Source organism: Rutidosis leptorrhynchoides, chromosome 3 (assembly GCF_046630445.1).
Source record: "Rutidosis leptorrhynchoides isolate AG116_Rl617_1_P2 chromosome 3, CSIRO_AGI_Rlap_v1, whole genome shotgun sequence".
NCBI lineage: Eukaryota > Viridiplantae > Streptophyta > Magnoliopsida > Asterales > Asteraceae > Rutidosis > Rutidosis leptorrhynchoides.
The window spans coordinates 537,809,044-537,815,175 of NC_092335.1; positions in this window are offsets into that span (position 1 = coordinate 537,809,044).

Below are 6,132 nucleotides of genomic sequence, written 5' to 3' on the forward strand. Positions count from 1 at the left end.
AATCGTCATTGACGGCGCCGTCTACTTAGGTCCCGTTACGTGGTCATAAGTCTTTAAAACAACGTTTGACCAAAAGATATGTCGCATTCATTTCAAATGTAAAGGTTGTTCAAGTTTACAAGAATAGTTCCACCACAAGTTACGATACATAGTTTTAAGTACAAATGAAACTTATGCGACACAATTTAAAAGTATCCAAAAGACGCTCCATGTATGCATATATACTCGACATCCAATGCAAGTATCAAAATAATGAGCGGAAGCATGTATCATGTATCGTTCAAGGACCTGAGAAAAACATAGAAATCTGTCAACGAAAACGTTGGTGAAATCATAGGTTTAAGTAAGTAAGTACAAGTGAACCACAAGATTTGTATCAATGAAATAATAGTAATACATTCCAAAAGTTTGTTTCACGAGCACCCAATTATCAATGCTTAACATTTCCTTCCATTGAACCCCATCACTTAGTGCTAGAACATACACTGTTTCTCGAAAATATATTTCATTCGTAAACGGTAGCGAACCGTTTGAATGAGGGCTTGTCAAACCCATATGGATCCATACAACATAAGTTCTCGCTTACACCCGGCAAGTGTAACTAATGATAATCGAATTGAGGATTTTGTTCTAAACTCGTATGTAGAATGTTTGTTTTCCTGTACTTGTGTTCACTTAGTAAAGAAATGTTTATGTTTTCTCATCCCAAATGTAAGTTCAAAAAGAGTAAAAGTGGGACTATGATCTCACCTTGAGTGCACGAGTAGTAAAGTACTTCGACAAGTAAACGTGTGCAAAGAACAATGCTAGTCTTGACCTAAACAATAGGTTGTATCAATAACGGTAAACACGATAGGTCAAGGATGTTCAATTAGTCCTATGGCTCGTTAAGACTCGATCATAATAGCATGTGAATCAAATTGTCATGTTTCATGCAAGGTACAAGTATAAAAACATGTTAGAACGATTGCACAAATATTTGGTTAAGTTTGATTAAAAGTCAAACTTTGGTCGGTCAAAGTCAACGAAAGTCAACACGTTCGGGTCGGGTTCCGAACTATTTTTCTGAGGTTTTTAATCATATATGAACATGTTAGAACAAGTTTCATGTGAATCGGAGGTCCGTAGTATGCCAAACATTTTCCATAAAATGGACACCGGAGACAGAAGCTGGGCACGGCTTATGCCGCGCCGCGGCACCCTTCTGTCGCGCCGCGACAATAGGCGGGTGCTGGTGCCTGGTCTGTTTCACTTGTCCAACTTGATCCAAACTTCAAATAAGCATAAAACGCAAACCACAAACACTTAGGACTCGCAACTTATATCGTTGGAAAGCTCTTTTGACATAGAATGCAACTAAACACAATTTAACAATCAAAAACCTCATTTGTAACAACCGAGTTTTCCAACCAAGTGATCATTCAATGCCCACATTAATGCTTCAAACTCACCAATGCACATTTAATGATTTGGGCATTCAATGCATACATGTGACATGCCATTTTGTAGGTAAGGGAGCATACAATACAACTAACAACTTACTAACAACAATTCATGGCAATCAACGCATCAAATAATCACTTCAAGTTCTTCAAACCCTAACTCAATTCCACCAAAAATCAATAATCAAGCTCATGAAGTTTTCTAAGGCAACCTACACATCAAATTGAAGCTAGTGATGCTAGTAACACAATTAAAACATCAACTTTCAACATCTAACAACATATGATCATCCAAAATTCAAGAACAACACACCAAAATTCAAGTTCATGCTAGTTACACTAAAACAACGAGATCGAGCATATAAATCATATATTCATGTTAGACTTGAGCCATAGACACTAATTAACACTTTTATAAGTTAAAAACATCAAGAACACAAAATCTAGTGATTTTAGAAAGTTACCCAAATGAGATGAAGTTGGTACCAAAATGAAGAGGATGAAGAGAGGATCACGAATATGTAATTTATTTTGTTGCTAGCTCCCTAATCCGGATTTAGATGATGAATGAATGAGAAAGGAAATTGGGTGTGTTCTTGCTAGAGAGAAAGAGAGAGAGAGAGAGGGAGATGGTAATGAATGGGTGAAAGGGGGTTGACCCTTTGACCTAGTCAAGGGTTTGATCCCTTGTCAAGTTTAGTCCCTCAACTTTCGCTCGGGTGCGTGAATTACCTAAACGAGATAATTTAAAACGCTTATCAACGGGAGATGTTATAAACATATAACGGACTTTATATTAGTATAACGGAAAAGTAAATGGAAAAAGGCGGGATGTTACAGATAAAGTAAAGTACGCTACGCATACCTTCACAGGTTATGCGTTAACAGGGTGGAATACCTATCTAGAGCAAGTGGGACAAGACGATGCGTACGCACTACCATGGTCAGCATTCAAGCACTTGATGAACGAGAAGTACCGTCCCAGAACCGAGGTCAATAAGCTCAAGACGGAACTTAGAGGGTTACGAACCCAAGGATTTGATATTACCACGTACGAAAGACGATTCACAGAATTATGCCTATTGTGTCCGGGAGCATTCGAAGATGGGGAAGAGAAGATCGACGCGTTTGTGAAAGGATTACCGGAAAGAATCCAAGAAGATATAAGTTCACACGAGCCCGCCTCCATACAACAGGCATGTAGAATGGCTCACAAACTAGTGAACCATATTGAAGAAAGAATTAAAGAACAGACTGCTGAAGAGGCCAATGTGAAGCAAGTCAAAAGAAAGTGGGAGGAAAACGGTGATAAGAATCACCAATACAACAACAATAGCAATTACAACAATAATCGCAACAATTATCCCAACAATCGCAACATCAATCGCAACTACAACAAACGGCCTAACAACAACAACAACAACAACAACAACAACAACAGCAACTACAACAATCATCCCAACAACAATAATAACCGCAACAACAACAACAATCAGAAGCAGCTATGCCAAAGGTGTGAAAAGTATCACTCGGGGTTCTGCACCAAATTTTGCAACAAGTGTAAAAGAAATGGTCATAGCGCAGCGAAGTGTGAGGTCTACGGACCAGGGGTTAATAGAACGAAAGGAACAAATGGTGTCGGAATGAGTAATGGCGGAACAAGTAGTGTCGGAGCCAGTTATGCCAATGTAGTTTGTTATAAATGTGGAAAACTGGGCCACATTATTAGAAATTGCCCGAACCAGGAGAACACGAATGGACAAGGCCGCGGAAGAGTTTTCAATATTAATGCGGCAGAGGCACAGGAAGACCCGGAGCTTGTTACGGGTACGTTTCTTGTTGACAATAAATCTGCTTACGTTTTATTTGATTCGAGTGCGGATAGAAGCTATATGAGTAGAGATTTTTGTGCTAAATTAAGTTGTCCATTGACGCCTTTGGATAGTAAATTTTTACTCTAATTAGCAAATGGTAAATTAATTTCAGCAGATAATATATGTCGGAATCAGGAAATTAAATTGGTTAGCGAAACATTTAAGATTGATTTGATACCAGTAGAGTTAGGGAGTTTTGATGTGATAATCGGTATGGACTGGTTGAAAGAAGTGAAAGCAGAGATCGTTTGTTACAATAATGCAATTCGCACTATACGAGAAAAAGGAAAACCCTTAATGGTGTACGGAGAAAAGGGCAACAAGAAGCTACATCTTATTAGTAATTTGAAGGCACAAAAACTAATAAGAAAAGGTTGCTATGCTGTTCTAGCACACGTCGAGAAAGTACAAACTGAAGAAAAGAGCATCAATGATGTTCCCATTGCAAAAGAATTTCCCGATGTATTTCCAAAAGAATTACCGGGATTACCCCCACATCGATCCGTTGAATTTCAAATAGATCTTGTACCAGGAGCTGCACCAATAGCTCGTGCTCCTTACAGACTCGCACCTAGCGAGATGAAAGAACTGCAAAGCCAATTACAAGAACTTTTAGAGCATGGTTTCATTCGACCAAGCACATCACCGTGGGGAGCTCCTGTTTTGTTTGTCAAGAAGAAAGATGGTACATTCAGGTTGTGTATCGACTACCGAGAGTTGAACAAACTTACCATCAAGAACCGCTACCCACTACCGAGAATCGACGACTTATTTGATCAACTACAAGGCTCGTCTGTTTATTCAAAGATTGACTTACGTTCCGGGTATCATCAAATACGGGTGAAAGAAGATGATATTCCAAAGACTGCTTTCAGAATACGTTACGGTCATTACGAGTTTATGGTCATGCCATTTGGTTTAACTAATGCACCAGCTGTGTTCATGGACCTTATGAACCGAGTGTGTGGACCATACCTTGACAAGTTTGTCATTGTTTTCATTGATGACATACTTATTTACTCAAAGAATGACCAAGAACACGGTGAACATTTGAGAAAGGTGTTAGAAGTATTGAGGAAGGAAGAATTGTACGCTAAGTTTTCAAAGTGTGCATTTTGGTTGGAAGAAGTTCAATTCCTCGGTCACATAGTGAACAAAGAAGGTATTAAGGTGGATCCGGCAAAGATAGAAACTGTTGAAAAGTGGAAAACCCCAAAAACTCCGAAACACATACGCCAGTTTTTAGGACTAGCTGGTTACTACAGAAGGTTCATCCAAGACTTTTCCAGAATAGCAAAACCCTTGACTGCATTAACGCATAAAGGGAAGAAATTTGAATGGAATGATGAACAAGAGAAAGCGTTTCAGTTATTGAAGAAAAAGCTAACTACGGCATCTATATTGTCATTGCCTGAAGGGAATGATGATTTTGTGATTTATTGTGATGCATCAAAGCAAGGTCTCGGTTGTCTATTAATGCAACGAACGAAGGTAATTGCTTATGCGTCTAGACAATTGAAGATTCACGAACAAAATTATACGACGCATGATTTGGAATTAGGTGCGGTTGTTTTTGCATTAAAGACTTGGAGGCACTACTTATATGGGGTCAAAAGTATTATATATACCGACCACAAAAGTCTTCAACACATATTTAATCAGAAACAACTGAATATGAGGCAGCATAGGTGGATTGAATTATTGAATGATTACGACTTTGAGATTCGTTACCACCCGGGGAAGGCAAATGTGGTAGCCGATGCCTTGATCAGGAAGGACAGAGAACCCATTCGAGTAAAATCTATGAATATAATGATTCATAATAACATTACTACTCAAATAAAGGAGGCACAACAAGGAGTTTTAAAAGAGGGAAATTTAAAGGATGAAATACCCAAAGGATCGGAGAAGCATCTTAATATTCGGGAAGACGGAACCCGATATAGGGCTGAAAGGATTTGGCTACCAAAATTTGGAGATATGAGAGAAATGGTACTTAGAGAAGCTCATAAAACCAGATACTCAATACATCCTGGAACGGGGAAGATGTACAAGGATCTCAAGAAACATTTTTGGTGGCCGGGTATGAAAGCCGATGTTGCTAAATACGTAGGAGAATGTTTGACGTGTTCTAAGGTCAAAGCTGAGCATCAGAAACCATTAGGTCTACTTCAACAACCCAAAATCCCAGAATGGAAATGGGAAAACATTACCATGGATTTCATCACTAAATTGCCAAGGACTGCAAGTGGTTTTGATACTATTTGGGTAATAGTTGATCGTCTCACCAAATCAGCACACTTCCTGCCAATAAGAGAAGATGACAAGATGGAGAAGTTAGCACGACTGTATTTGAAGGAAGTCGTCTCCAGACATGGAATACCAATCTCTATTATCTCTGATAGGGATGGCAGATTTATTTCAAGATTCTGGCAGACATTACAGCAAGCATTAGGAACTCGTCTAGACATGAGTACTGCCTATCATCCACAAACTGATGGGCAGAGCGAAAGGACGATACAAACGCTTGAAGACATGCTACGAGCATGTGTTATTGATTTCGGAAACAGTTGGGATCTACATCTACCGTTAGCAGAATTTTCCTACAACAACAGCTACCATTCAAGCATTGAGATGGCGCCGTTTGAAGCACTTTATGGTAGAAAGTGCAGGTCTTCGATTTGTTGGAGTGAAGTGGGGGATAGACAGATTACGGGTCCGGAGATTATACAAGAAACTACCGAGAAGATCATCCAAATTCAACAACGGTTGAAAATCGCCCAAAGTCGACAAAAGAGCTACGCTGACATTAAAAG